Consider the following 16510-nt stretch of genomic DNA (forward strand, 5'->3'; position numbering starts at 1 on the left):
GAATGTTTGATTAGGTTGGAATTTTGCAACGTTTTGTAAACATTACCCTACATCAATCAACACGTCAACTTTTGAGGCTCCAAAGGTGCCGCTCAACTGGTAATTTCAGACATCTTTTGCATACTAGGCAAAATCATTTGAATGACTAAATTAACTTCATTAGCTAATTCTGCATTGTCCCGCGTGCTTTGTGTCAACCTGCCACGGTTAGATTAAGCAATTTAAACCACAAAAAAACCTCCAAATTTGGCAACCCCTTCTTGCCTTGGCCGTTCGCCAGCGTGTGTAGAGATGCGTAATGAAGTAGTTCACCTTTTTCTAATGAGCAATTTATCAGCTCCCAGCGTTTCGAAGAAACGGCCCAAGACGGTACAGAAAGGTTTTTTCAAGACAAATCTGTCCGGATTGCCGCAAAGCTTCTGCCTAATGGTGACTCCAGCTCTTGGAAACGCGACTTGCATTCAAATTGGGCGCAATGACCACTGCCGAGGGGTCCACCACATGAAAAGTTGGCTGGCCTGGCTGAAAAATGATCGCATTTAGAGTGCAATTTGGAACGTCGGAGTGTGCGCCATTTTTGGCAATTCCGCAATTGTGTGAATGAAGTTGCTAGTAGGTAATTTGAGCAAGTTGAATTGTGACCAGCTCCAAAGTCCATGTGCGGTTTTGATTAAGCGCGATTGAGCTGACTTGAGCTCGGATAGAATTTCGGCTAACGAACGCATTGGGGGGAAGGTCAATGGCAGGTGCACTGAGAAAAATGTGTGTTTTTCTTACTCAAGAAATGAATTCTTTTTGTTAGTAGTTATATATGTTATAATAATTATTTTAATGTACAAGCTTCACAGTAAAAATTGTGTAATTGTGGAAGGTTGAATATTACCTCTTTTATGATGTAATTTTACCTCAATTTAGACTGCAAAAGTGACATTACACCAGAAAAAATGGTAAAATCACACATTTTCAGAGGTTAAATTACACATTTTTACTGACATATAAGATGGACCCTTTCCCGGATGTAGTATTACCATGATTTTTTTAGCTTTGTTATTTAGTTTAAATTATTTAAGTTGAAAATTTAAGGTGGGAAAAGTTATCCTACACATGGTTATCCTAGGAATAATTTATAGCGCTATGGCGGCCATCTTTATGGCATGCGGGATAACTTGTCATGGTTATCCTAGGAACAATTTTAAGAGAGAATCCAAAAATTCAAAAAAACGAACCATTAACATTACATGGACATGTTTCTTGGCAAAACTTACTGCCCTACATTCCTGGAGTATGAAAATTTGGATGTGAATGAAAAAAATTCCAGAAATATTTGAACTTCAAATATTTTAATTCAAATATTCAATAAATTTAAAAATCCTTCTAGGATGGGACTCTTGGTCATTTCCTGGACATGTATTTAGGCAAAACTTGTTGCCCTACATTCCTTGAGCATAAAAATATAACTTGGCATGAGGCCATGTGGAGGAAAATAATTCCAGAAATATTTGAATTCAAATATTTGAAGTTCAAATATTTCTGGAATTTTTTTCATTCACATCCAAATTTTATGCTCCAGGAAAGTAGGGCAGTAAGTTTTGCCAAGAAACATGTCCAGGTAGTGTTAATTTTTCGTTTTTTTTTTTTTAATTTTTGGATTCTCTCTTAAAATTGTTCCTAGGATAACCATGACAAGTTATCCCGCATGCTATAAAGATGGCCGCCATAGCGCTATAAATTATTCCTAGGATAACCATCTGTAGGATAACTTTTCCCACCTGAAAATTTAAAGTTGAACGAAACACATTTCTGGAAACCTTCTACAACCCAATCCCGCCTCTTGGTGAATTCGATCTAAAAATCCGTCAAAAAACAATTTTCCAGCCAATTTTTGATCTTTCCCGGATGTAGTATTACCATGATTTTTTTAGCTTTGTTATTTAGTTTAAATTATTTAAGTTGAAAATTTAAAGTTGAATGAAACACATTTCTGGAAACCTTCTACAACTTAATCCCGCCTCTTGGTGAATTCGATCTAAAAATCCGTCAAAAAACAATTTTCCAGCCAATTTTTGATCTTTAAAAATCATTGAAAAGAAGAACTTTAAATTTTTCAGAGAATTTCAGGGTTGGAAATAAGACTTGTTTTGTGTGACTTTAAAAACCGCAAATAAAAATACTAAAAATGAAATAAGAAAAGCATTAAAAAAGCTTGTTCATATAATCTAAAATGTTTTTTTTTTCTTTTCAAAAGATCATGGTTGACCCATATTTTCTACAGATTTACGTTCATTTTTAAATATTGTACATGAAAAAAAAAGGAACAGAAATACTATTTTGTTTCGATTTTTTAGTATTTGCAGGTGTAATGTCACAGATCCAAAAATGACCTGTCACTATTCGTTGTTGAACAATGTTTGTTAAACAAAACAAAGTGGTGCTATCAATGAAATTCACAAAAAATCTTCTACTTATTTTTTTCGGATGGTTTAGGAGCATTTTTGTTACGTGTTTCGTCTCTTCTCTCTTGCACAGGTGAAGAAAAAGATGATTCCGATTATTAATAAACAGATTTTTCGAATTTTGATTCATGCCTGAGCAATCTTTTAGCATGTGTCAAAAGAATTTTTATAATTTTTGATTTTTTTTTCTATCATTGACTATGATAATGATTTGTTATAATAAGATAAAAGCTAAGCAAATTCAAATAAAACAATTATAATTTTTGCTACACCCAAACGGCGGTCGCATGATTGTGATGCATGGCGGCATGAAAGTATATCAGAATCTGCATGAAAACTGTCTTCATGCATTTTTGCGATATAGGGGTATGACATTTTTGCCCGTTACCGACAATTATCGACATTACCGACATTACCGACGGCTGATTGATTGTATTGCAAAAAAAAAATCTTATCAGAACGAGGATTGAACCATCAACTTCTAAGTTGCTGATCCGACACGCTACCACCGCGCCATGGAAGCTTGATGAAAAATTTGTGAAAGAGCACCAACATATTCTTCTCTTTGGAAAGTTGCTCGATGACGGGCCAGCAATATATGTGTTGGTGAGAACTGCGGATCGCAGAAATGTTTACACGCGGGCAAAAATGATCTACGGGCATGCTACAAAAAATGTTATGTCATGTGACATTTTCTGCAGCAAATCCACTGTTGCAGATTTTGAGTTATATTTTTCCTTTGGGTGTATAGTTGTGAAATCGATGTTTCGCCGAATAATCCCGATGATGTTTTTTTAGTTTTCTTTGAAACATCTTTCGTGCGCGAGAGAGGAGAGCCATGTTCACTTCTGATTTTTTCTCTTGATGAGCGTCAACAAATTTTCTTTTGATGAAGATTCTTCCATCGCTGATCGAAAGGAATTATGTTTTCGCTATAATATTTGCAGGTAAACCTCACACGCCGCAGAATGACATGTGACGTTTCGTAGACGGACAATGTTTGTAAACAAATCGAAAACAGTCAAACTATATGGTGTCAACAGTAAAATTCACAAAAAATCGCTTACTGATTGATGTTTTTTAGGAAGTTAGGGAGAGATTACTAGTTTACTCTTGAAATTTAAATTTTGAGATAATTCCATTTCTGGTCATTATAAAAATTAAACCTTACAATATTGTAGCATGCCAATACTACGGGTTACACCCGTGGATGATTTGCTTGACCCATGCTTTGTATTTATGTTTCATTTGACCCAATGGTATCCCCTTCTTTGGGGTAAGATTGGGTCAATTTTGAAACAATTTGCATTTTAGACAGGCTTTACAAAACTTCACCAAATTGTTTCCCATGATCGGGCATTTTACTTCAGTAATTTAACATTGCAAAAAAATATATTTAGCAAATAATTACGAATAACAAAATCCTTCCCCCAAATTATTGTGTAATTCCAAAACATTTTTTTCGGTGTACAAAACACCAATGAAGAGTGACAAAAATCGAATCCAATTCCTTCAAAACCAATAATTTCTGCTCCATCTAAACTTGAGCGAAAAAGAGGGCGGCATGAATAATCTCGGTAATAACTAAATCGTCGCTTCGGGTCTAGATTGATCGTCCAAATCGTTTCGCCGAGCTGATTCTGGGCGACTCGAAATTGCCGGCGACTGTTGCTCAATGACACATTTTGCGCACCAGTTTATTGCCGCGAGTGGTGTGGTGATGATCTTCACCGGTGGTGCAAAATTTAAGTTTACTACCGTCCAGAAAGGTGTTTTACTGTAAGTATTTTCGAGCAAACGTTTGTGGAATATGCAATCTAATCTTCTCTGGCAGATAGCTGGATTTATGTTGCTTTAGGAGAGAATTGGGTATTTCCTTTAATTTTTTTGAAAACATTTCTTTCAATTTAAAATAAAAAAAAATCAAGATTCATTTTTAAATTTCGTGATACCAAATTAAATTTACAGAAAGGTCGCTTCTTTATTTTTTCTCCCGTTAACTAATGATGTGCCAACCCCGGTGGCCAGGGCCATCATCCGGTCTCTCTGGAAAGCGAAAGGTGCCCCGGGGACACCTGTCCGTTTAATGGCACTCCGTGCGATTGAGGATGATTTTATAACCGTGGCGTCCGACGGTCATTTGAATCCCAAACAAACAAATCCATCAACGGTCGGCGCAAAATGGCCAAAGGAACTCTTTTTTTTGTGGTCAGTATCCTACATTCAGGTTTATCACCGCGGGCGCACTATGAATGAAAAGGCCAAAACAAAAAGGTTTGATTGATTTACGGACAGTGTTTAATTTGCATACCCGGTATAGTTGGATCGGATCGGCACGACATGTAACACGTGGTTGGGTGTCGTGTAAGACATGTATGCAGGACTTAGGTCGCTACCGGTTTTTGGTGTAAAGTCCAACTAACTTTGCTTTGACGACGCGCACAGCTGGCAAGCTGTTGTGTGTTATGTCAGCCTTTTGGAAGCGATTATTATGTTGAGAAGTAGCGATTGACTTGTTTGGCAAAATATTTGGGACAAGAAACTTAAACATGGTTTTGGAAACCAAGGTTGTTAATCGATAAAATTATCGTCTAACGACAACGATAATGGTTATCGTTATCGTCGGGACGATAACGATAACACTGACCTATGAAAATTAACAAAAATTGCATTCCATCCAAAAATTGCATGCAATATTTGGGAGTAGCGAACAGCACTAATTCTCCATTAGCGTGGCTCACGGATATATGAAAAAGACAAAAGTGTTTAATTTCGAACGCCTCGACCGGAATTTTGTAGCAATATGGCCCCAGAACATTACCTCAAATTTTGAGCGCATTTGGTTAAGGTTTAGTACTTCCACCATTGACCTGAAGTTAGTATGGAACTTCTAAAAATTCACTATGGGAAATTTTCGCTTTTAACCTCTTCTTAGAGAAAGTTTCCCAAAACCCAATCAAATTTTCCTATTCTCAGGTTTCTTATAGGTTTTGATCCGGGGAACAACTTTGTAGAACATCCCAAAGCGCTAGGAATTGATCCCGAAAAGATACAGGATATTTTTTGGAGTACGGAAACAAAATTCAACGTTCTCTAAAAATTTGTCTGTATCTTTCCGGGATTAATTCCTAGCGCTTTGCGATGTTCTACAAAGTTGTTCCCCGGATCAAAACCTATAAGAAACCTCTATTCTGAATAAAATCATACGGCATAGGAAAACTTTCTCGAAGAAGAATTAAAAAGTTGAAAATAAATAAATTAAATTTATTGAAATTTCTTTATAACTTCAGATTAAGAGTGGAACAACTAAACATTAACAAAATGCGCTCAAAATTTCAGGCTAGCTTCTGCGGTTATAATGCTACAAAATTTCGGTCGAGGCGTTCGAAATTGAACACTTTTGTCTTTTTCATAAATCCGTGAGCCACGCTATTCTCCATACAAGCTTTGGAGAAAAACCCATTTGGCCCTGTATAAATACTTTTTTTCATAATTCAAAGTGCACATAATTCTGGAGACCCCAAACTTCATGCTTCCCGTCGAGTTGAGCCTGCGCAGGAATTTGGTTGGACGGAGTAATCTATCGTTATCGTTATTTCGATAATTCAATCAACGGACGATAACTCATTTTTAAAATCTTCCATAAATTGAGTTAATCCATCAATATCATGTTAATTTTTTAATACATTCGCTTAGATTTTTTTTGATAATGTAGTAAGTTTTAAAGTGTAAATACTAAAAAATATCAGAAAACACCGTATATTTTTGAAAGTACTCAAATTCACATAATTTGCAACATGAGTATCAAACGATGCGATTTTTTTTATACTTTTTCACTATTCTAGTATTTTTGGAATAAAATACTCTAGTTTACGCAAAATATCGCATTTTTCAAAATTACTAAAATTTTCACAAAATACCGTATTTTTCAAAAATATTCAATTTTGCATATTTTGCAACATGAACATCAAATGATGCAAAATTTGGTATGCATGTTCAATGTTATTGGATATATTTGAAGGAAATACTAAAATTGTCATAAATTGCCGCATTTTTGCGAAAATTCTCAAATTTTCATAATTTGCAATTTTAATCAAATGAAGCAAATTTTGGTATGAATTTTCACTGCTTCAGAGTTTTTTGAATGAAAAATTTAAATTTTCTCAAAATACCTATTTTTTGGAAATACTCAAATTTTTATAATTTGCAATATGGGTTTTTGGAATTTTGTATGCATTTTCACTATTTATATTTTTATTAACAAAATACTAAATTTTCACAAAATACCGCATTTTTTATACCCATATTGCAAATTATGGAAATTTGAGCACAACATCCAAAAAACTCAAAAACAGTTAAAATTCATACCAAATTTCGCTTCGTTTGATAACCCTGTCGGAAATTACAAAAAAATGAGTATTTTCGAAACACACGGCATTTTGTGAAAATTTGAGTTTTTTTGAAAAAAAAAACGGTATTTTGTGAAAACAAAGGCATTTAATTACAAAAATACTAGAACAGAATAAATACCAAATTTCGCTTCGTTTGATACCCTTAATGCAAATTATGTAAATTGGAGTACTTAAAAAAATACGTTATACGTTAAACTTACCATATTATCAAAAAACTTTAACTCTAGAACAATGTAAATGCATGCAAAATTTGTAATCGTTTGGAACCCATATTGCAAATTTTAAAATTTTTAGCATTTTTGAAAAAATACGGTATTTTGTGAGTATTTTTAGTATTTATACTTAGAAACTTGCTTTAAAAAAAAATCTTGGAGAATGCTCTTAAAATTCAACATTATTTGGTTGTATAAATCCAATTTTAAAAATACAATAAAAATAAGACCGATGCAAATATTTTAAAAAGTTTTTGTCCCCCTGGTCGAGGGGGGGGGGGATTTTTTTTTAAATATAAAAATTGAAATAACATGCCATCCCAAGCAACACACTTTGTCAGATAAACGTATTTCCCAACTGGTTGTATAACCGAACGGCCTCGTTACCACAACTTGTTCTACAACTCCTGTGCAATTGAAAAAGCGCACTTTTTTCTGTTGTATAACTTGCCAGAATAAGGTGCAAGTTATCAGAGTAAGTTGTACAAATGTATTTGACAACACTGTGCTAGCTAACAAGATATTCAACGAAAAAAAGGGGGCGTGGTTTACGGCTGTGCTGTCAAATCAAAGCGCACACTGAAAAGGAAAGATAGATTGAAAACAGTTGTCTAACCGTTATTCAACTTACATGTAAACAAACAGTTCTTATCAGAATTTCAATCAAAGACGAAGCCAATATGAATAGTATGTCTGACTATTTTGGTACGCTTGTTTCTGCCCGATTTATTTAGAAAAAAATTGAAATTGTATGAAAAAAAATAATATTTTCGCACTCTCTAACTGTGATTCTTGTGAAACCCTCTTCATGGCGAACTTTTAGATTTTCATTTTTTTGATGAACTTCGTCTTTCCCAAGATTCGATCCGAAGACTTCGACGACTTCTTGTTATCTCCAGGCAGGTCCAGGCGCGCTTCCACATCTCTCCACGAGGCTTCATAGTAAACAAGCTGGCCTAAACGTCAATAAGAAGGCTGCTGTCAGCTTTGTTATACTGCAGTGAGCTATACAACTTAACTCCAGAAAAGGCTGTCATTGGAAATAAAGTTATATAAGTTTTTTTCAAGTCAGTTGTTATAACTCCATTATGTTACTTTGTTATAACAAACCGTTTCAACTGTCATTTCGATTACCGTACCACGGAGTAACATTGAAAATTGGTGTTATTTTAATTTGTTGTTTTCTCTATCATGAATTCCGTAAGCTGATATTTTTTGTAGCTTTTACCGGCGATATTTTTATAAATAATCGGTCAACAATTAAAATTATTACAATCTTCGATAAATAAACATTATTGAAACTCTAAATACCTCACGTACAAATTTACACCACCTAACAACACGCAATGTCAAGTTGAATATGTTTGTTGAATATCAGTTATATAACCTATTCTCCGATAACATTTGTGTAACAAAGCGAGAAAACCTAAGGTTATTTATAGAATGGTTGGCCACGCCCATTTTTCAGAAGATGCCGTCACATGACAATGTTAGATAAGCAGGAAACAAACAGTGCAATATTATTCTTATTCAACAAACTGTTTTCGAGGAAAACAATGCAGATGAGGGAACAGCATCATGGCATTTCAGGATTTTGACGTTTAATTACAGCTCATAAAAAGCGTTTTCGACTAAAATCAAGTGATAAATACCTCAAACGGAAGTGAGCAAGCAAGTTTTTATCGAAAGTGTTCCATCATAAGTTGTTTAAACAGTGTAAATCAGCAAATTGGATGGAACCCTCCAAATAGGTGAGAATTTTTCCTATGTTGTGTTTTGTTGGAAAGGAGTGAAGTTGACTGTGTTTCAACACTTTTGTGGCACAAAACACGATAGTTACACAAGTCAGTTATACAAGCAGTGAAACAAACTGTTATTTAAGTTATGTTCAGATTTTTTCTCCTATGTTTATCAAAAACAATTGTCTAACTATTATTCAACAGTCGACAAGTTATGAGTGCTACTTGGGATGGTGTCAACATTTAAATGAAAAAAAGGTTTTAAAATGCATTTTACACTACTTAACCCTCTACAACCCAACCCCGCCTCTAGACGGGCTTCGATTTAAAAAATCGCCAAAAATCCTTTTTCAACCAATTTTTGATGTTTAAAAAGCATTGGAAAGAAGAACTCCTTAAATTTAAGAAAATTTATGGGTTGTAAGTTTTACTTGTTTTATGTGACTTTGCCAACCCCGCCTCTAGACGGGCTTCGATTTAAAAAATCGCCAAAAATCCTTTTTCAACCAATTTTTGATGTTTAAAAAGCATTGGAAAGAAGAACTCCTTAAATTTAAGAAAATTTATGGGTTGTAAGTTTTACTTGTTTTATGTGACTTTGCCAATGTTTTAGAAAAAGCAATTTTTCTAGGGGTCAACTTTGGCTGTGTTTTTTACTAACATTTTCTATATTTTAAGGAAAAAGAAGTATGCAGTATTTTTTTTTTAGTGTCCCAAACTATGCCTCTACGCATTTTGTTGCAATTTTAATGATAATAGTGCTATTGTATTGCAGAAAATGTGAAAAACAAGCAAAAAACTGAAGAAGTGACTGTAAAAACGTGAAAAAATTAGATAGGCAAAATGTAATGATAGGAGGAGTTAGAATAGGCCTAATACTACCAAAAACAAACATACAATAAACAAGATAAATGCAAATTAAAATACTAAAACAGAAGCAAGATAAACATAAAACAAGAGAGGTGAAGGTTTCCGTAGAATAAAAGTTGCTCAAAATGACCTCCTGAACACGGGAAAAATAAAAATTTTAGAAAAAAATGGGCAGTAGAGAGTCAAGTTGTTTTTTAATCACTAGTTTTCCAAAAAATGCAAGAATTGACGAAAACAAAAATTTTAGCAAAAACTAAAAAGTTTTTGCGGTACTATACATCGGAAAATTTTTTAAAATTCAAAAGGTTTTTAATAAGGCTAGTACAAATTTTATTTAAAGTTTTTTTTTTCAATGGAAACTTAAGTGCAATCACCTGAAATCAATTTAAAATGCATTCCTCTGCGTTAAAATTCTTTTCAGTATGTTTGGGTTGATTTTAAAATCTCTCTATAAAAAAAATGTCCCTTGATTTTTCGGGCCGATTTTGAAGGAGCCTAAGTTCGATGAAATGATCGTCGATAGAATTATCGGAATAACGATAACGATAAATAGGCCTTGTTTTAATTCATGTATTGTAGAATGCATTGTACACTGGTTCAGTTGTTTTGAAATCATTAGTTTCTTAAATATTAAAGCATTGGCGATTGTGGGGAAAAAAATCTTTTTGCGGTATTGTACGTAAATTTTTTATAAAACTTTTTTTACTATCTCAAACACGCTTAATATGATTTTTAAAAAATGCAGAAAATGCGTTGGTTCTACTTCTATTCACATTGCAATTTTGATGTTTTTGTATATAATATTTTCCATCTTGGTTTTTAAGACTGTATCGAAGGGGCATTAAGAAAATTTCTTCAATTGTTATGCAAAAATGCATAAAATAACGTTCTAAAACAACGTGTTGAATGTAAAAAAAATATTCTTAATATTTTTGTTTCTAACAAAGTAGGTATAAATAACAATTTTTCTTTCAAGTGAGTTATTTTATGATGATGTCCAACGACTTAACTAACATGGAGCTACTCACAGAAACAAAAGCTTGCAAGCTTGTTTAACCTTTCAACTACCCTGAAAGATCCCTGGAGGTCATTCACCATCAGTCATGCACACATCAGATCAGAGTCGTTTTTCATATCGCATTTGTCACTGCTCTACCCACCGTCAAAGTTTCAATAGAGAAGACACTCAGTAGCAAAAGGTACTTTTGCTACTATGTACTACCCAGGCTAATTAGTATTCACCTTGCTTTTGCGTAAGATGGCAGTGATGCTTTTTTTGTATTCTTCACGACTCGACCTCAGCACGGTGACTTTTTTGAGCTGATTGTATCAAGAAAAAGACGGTTTTTTTGTGGTTGTTTGTCGTTTGTAACACTGTTGCTTACTTTACAGGTAGACCAAGACTGCCGTTTTACGGTGATATGATGTATACGCCATTTTGGACATTTTCAATTTTATTGTACAGTCTGATAAAGAATCTTAAAAGCAACCTCCTGACGAAAGAATTTTTCAAAAAACTGCTCTGGGGCCCATTTTATTAAGCAAACAAACAATGATGTATACGCCAATTTTACTCATCATGATGTATGTATACATTGAGAATTGATAGAAGTCAAATTCAATACTGTTTGAATGTTTATTTGAGGTTTTGGGACCAAATCAAGATTGGGCAATATTTTATTACATTATTTCGATTTAATTCTTAAGGGGACGTCCATTAGGCATCATCCATAAAGTACGTCACATTCTGAGGGATGAAGGGGGGTTTGAGAAAGCGTGAAATTGCGTGTTAAAAGCATAGGGAAATCGTGACAAGGGGGGTGGAGTAAATTTTGGCTGATTTTAATGTGACGTACTTAATGGATGACACCTTATCTACATCCACGTAGACACTTTTTTGAAAATTCTAGACCCACCCACCTCCCTTGCTGACAATTGTTCATGCAAAAAATGTTTTTATGGAGCATAGACAATCGCTAAGGGAGCGTTATTTTATTACGTAACGCAAAAAATCGAATTTTTAGACCCCCCCCCCCTCGTAACAAAATTTCCATATAAATTTTAAAAAATTTATATGGAGCGTAACACGGCCTCCGACCCCCCTCCCCCCAACTGCGTTACGTAATAATATAACGCTCCCTAATACCTTCCCCCCCTTAAAGTATCCACGTGGACAATGCATTACGGGATCCACTCAGCTATCAAAATAGCTGGCACAAAAAATAAAGCCAGCTTTGATCGAGCAATGTATACATACATCATTGGGCAGGAAAAGTAGTGATTTTTTATTGCTATTTTTACGGCCAAATGATGTTTGTGGTTTAAAATCGTAGAGAATAGGAAAAAACAAGAAATTTTGTAGGGGCCACATTTTTATTGTACTTTTTAACAGTTTTTACAAAGCAGACCTCAAATTAGTCATTTTAAATTGAAAAAACTAACTTAATCCACCTATGTGGTTGATGCCTTCCTCACTTTTTACCAACAATGGGTAATAAGAGTGGTTTGGACACATATTTCAGCTATTTTTTTGAATCCAGAAAAAACGTACACACATATAACTTAAGTAATCATAACTCGAGACAGGGTTGCCAGATCTTCAATGTTTTGAACTCGTTGGAAAGATTTTTCGATTACCTAAACAACGATGGGTCGGATGATGGATCCGGACATAGTTTACATACAGTTATGTGAGATCCAGCTTCCAAAAAGTACATAAATATTACTTAAGTGGCCATATCTCGAGACATGGTTGCCAGATCTTCAGTGTTTTAGATTCGTTGGAAAGGTTTTTCGATTACCTAACCAACGATGGGTCGGATGGTGGATCCGGACATAGTTTACATACATTTAAGTGGGATCCGGCTTCAAAAAAGTGCATCAAAATCACTTAAGAGGACATATCTCGAGACAGGGTTGCCAGATCTTCAATGTTTTGGATTCGTTGGAAAGGTTTTTTGATTACCTAACCAACGATGGGTCGGATGATGGATCCGGACATAGTTTACATACATTTAAGTGAGATCCGGCTTCAGAAAAGTACATAAATGTCACTTAAGTGGCCATATCTCGAGACAGGGTTGCCAAATCTTCAATGTTTTAGACTCGTTGGAAAGGTATTTTGATTACCTAACCAACGATGGGTTGGATGATGGATCCGGACATAGTTTTCCTGCATATAAGTGAGATCCGGATAAATGTGAAAACACATTTTTATATATAACTTTTGAACTACTTATCGAAACTTCAAACAATTCAATAGCGATGTATGGGACCCTAAACCAAGTCGAATGCAACCGGTTTGATCAAAATCGGTCCAGCCAGTGCTGAGAAAACTTGGCAAGAATTTTGAACACATACATACATACACACACACACACATACACACACACAGACATTTGTTCAGTTTTCGATTCTGAGTCGATAGGTATACATGAATATAGGTCTACGAGCTGTATTTCAAAAGTTCATTTTTCGAGCAGGATTATAGCCTTACCTCAGTGAGGAAGGCAAAATGAACAAAAACAGAAAATCGTGTCTACAGCAAAATCACCTCAATGGCGTATACATCATATCGCCGTAAAACGGCAGTAAGTGGAGTGTCGTAAACAAAAGTTTCGCCGGCAAGGTTAAGTTTTGCTGGATGGGCTGTGGGTTCCAAAGTGTCAGTTCCAATATCAGCACACGCTTGATTAGACGTTTCAATCGAGTGGCTCTTTGGCGGGGGTTTGAGAGCATAACGTGGCCGCGCACGAGCTCAGCATAATTTCCATAAATTAATGAGTCACACAGCAATAACAACAAAAAAGCCTGTTTGACGATCGACTTTCCGGCTGAATTTGCCACGCTCGTTCACATATATGTTGAACGTGGCTTTGCGCGGGCGGTTCAGCACCACGACAAACGCCCCCTCATCGGCGTTTCGATCAACCTTAACCGATGAGGTGCCAAAATCGATTTTATTTTGAGAAATTTACTGGAACATGTAAGATTTTCGACTCCTGCAATCGTTTGCGTTTTTAGGATTTAATGAAAAAAAATATTGTTTTAAAAACCCTGAAATAATATTAGTGAATTAGAAACTTGTTTTTAAGACCTATTTTTAATCCTTTCTTGACTTTTATTCAAGAAATAGAATACTATGACTTTTTTCAATAAAAACTGAAAAAAAACTCCGTGAATTGTTGTCATTTTTTTATGAAAGAAGTCTTAATTGATGTAAGTGCGACAAACGGTCAAAGGGATTTCAGGTCAGAACGCGTTTGACACACGTACAAGCCCGACTATCGTAAACATTTGTTATTATAACTCGGGACTCCGGCAATTAAATTCATCCAAACAAAACGTGTTTGTTATTGTTTACATTGCGTGCTCTATTTTTTTTTTCTCAAGGTCAAACATTAAAACGCATTTTTTCTCTGAACGTCAAAAAGTCATTTTGCCATGAGAATATAAAATCTCAAAATTAATAACTTTGGACTTCACAGGGTTAAGCCGATTCTGCGTTGAGTTATTGGGCTCGATTGTTGGCTCTCTCCCTCACCGTGGTGGCGTTTTCTGTTTAAGGCTAAATCCGTCATATCAAACGCCAATAATCGTGCGCGGGAACGCGATAGTTTATTGCTAAGTTTGTTTTCATTTTTACGATAGTGTGTGCCCAGTTTAGTGAACCGCGTCGTCGTCGCTCTAAAAGTGTGAACGACTGAAAGCTCGTTTGTGCCATTATTCGGAAAGGGGATCTAGGTTTTTAAGACGGGGGACTAAGCTCGTTTTTGGCTAAAAGTCGTAAAGGCAAGCTTTTTGGTAGATAAACCGTTTTAGAGATGCATAAAGTTCTTTGCCAATTTACATTTATATGGCAGTGTGTTCACGGCAAGTGATGCAATCTTCTGGCTGTGATGCTAGTAAACTGTGTGAATGAAGTTTCAAGTGATGACCTCTGGAAGTATCACTTCTAAGTTAAAATTTAAAGAAGAATTCTACTTATCGACGGTAATAATATTTTTAATTAGGTACTAACACCTAAATTCCCAAGCTCTCAAAAAGTCGGAAATCCCATATATTTTTTACCGCGGAAGTTTATTCTGTTAAGACAAAGTTTGGCAACGTTCTCGGAGTTATGTATCACGAGAAAGAAAAACTCAATTTTCAAGTTAATTCCAATATAAAAACTAAACTCTTCCCCTCACCGGAAGCGCCGCTCACTAATCATTTTCTTCCGATATGATAAGTCACCTAACCCCATAAAGTTAATAGGCCACCAGCCACCATAAGCCGCACGCTGAGTTAACTGTCACGCGGCAATAATAATGTCGCGGCGGCGGTTCGAAAAAAAAACTCAACTGACCCAGTAAAGAAGAGGGCCACCACCGCCGGTGCGGTGCCGCGTCATAAAATCACCACGGCGGCGACCGTAACGATACCGGTCACGACGACACTAATTTGTCCATCAGGGAAACCGCAGTCGGCGGCTGGTGAAAGGAAAATTCATTGAGAGAGAAAAAAAAACGGAAATTAAATACTGAACTGCCATTATCAATGACGGTCGGAGGTCCAAAACAACCTGTTGCACGGAATTGATGTAATATTACAAAATACAATATTTTTCCAAGAAACAACAAACACAAAGAATATTATGGAAGAAGTTCAGTCAAGTGAACAGAAGCATTTCTATGAAGAGACTGACAGATCGAAAAACTGTAATTTCCTAAGAAACCTGTTCAGGAAGGCACTTGGCAGATATTGTGGTTACATTTTTACAATCTAGATGTTAGAAATATTCAAAACATTACATAGATCCTGCTTATTTGTTGGGCAACAGAAATAACGACATAAACAGACCAGCAACCAGAGGTCAAATCTTCAATGTTAGGTAATTGAAAATTTTCTTAAATTTCCCAAAAAAATATTGTCAGGAAGGACATTATTTTTTAAAAATCGAAAAACTTAAACTTTTCAGTTAAAATTAAATTTTATGTGACTATTCCTTGAAAACGGTGCACTTGATCAACAAATCGATAAAGTAGGGGAAAGTGGGGCAATTGTATTAAGCTATGGAAATGCTAATTAAAACCCCAATAAAAACGTCAAAAATCCACTTTTTTGGAAAATCATCTTATTCCAGGTCTTGACTAAGACTTTATATAGAACAAGTTTCTGAAAAATCCGATTTTTCACGATAAAAAATTGATTTTAAATTTATTGATTTTTAGTACGTTCTACACAACTAGTGGGGCAAGACGAACAACCGGTTGGGGCAAGAGGAAAAAAGCATTACAAAGCATGTTAATTTTCTAACAAATTTAACAGTTATCAATTTGACACGTCAGATTAGGATGTATTCTTTCATTTTTAGGTGAAATAATAATATTTTACTAAAAAAATTATCGTTTTTTCGAGAAAAAAATTATTCAGAAGATAAATGGTAAATTTTTATAAATTCACTATATTTTGTATGAACAATTTTTTTACAATTTTTAATCAGTTTTTAATGCATTGATTTCCCAATAAAATATGTTTTTGCAGCAATTCGATTTTTTTTCCCTACTAAAATCCATGTGGTACACTTGCCCCATTTAAACAAGGTTTTTTAAAAGCTTTCAACAAAAACATTGAAATGATAAAACATTCTTTAAAATAATAATCATTGGTAGGGACACTACTGATCTGCATTTTGATAAAATGAACCATAAAACAAACCTTAAGCCTTATTTTGTACTTTCCAAATATTATAAGAAAACAAGGGTTTTGAAAAAAACTTCATTCAATCTTGTGCCCCGAGGCGTTTACGACGTTTTGGCGGTTATGTTGTAATAAAACCAACT

General features: G+C 34.9%; 1 protein-coding gene across 1 annotated transcript in view; it reads left to right on the forward strand.

Annotated features, from left to right (window-relative positions):
- The window catches only part of LOC120415359 (pro-interleukin-16-like), a 136354-nt gene that overhangs the window by 80295 nt on the left and 39549 nt on the right, over positions 1–16510 (forward strand). The window lies entirely within an intron of this gene.

The sequence above is a fragment of the Culex pipiens genome, chromosome 2, assembly GCF_016801865.2.
Source record: "Culex pipiens pallens isolate TS chromosome 2, TS_CPP_V2, whole genome shotgun sequence".
Taxonomy (NCBI): Eukaryota; Metazoa; Arthropoda; class Insecta; order Diptera; family Culicidae; genus Culex; species Culex pipiens.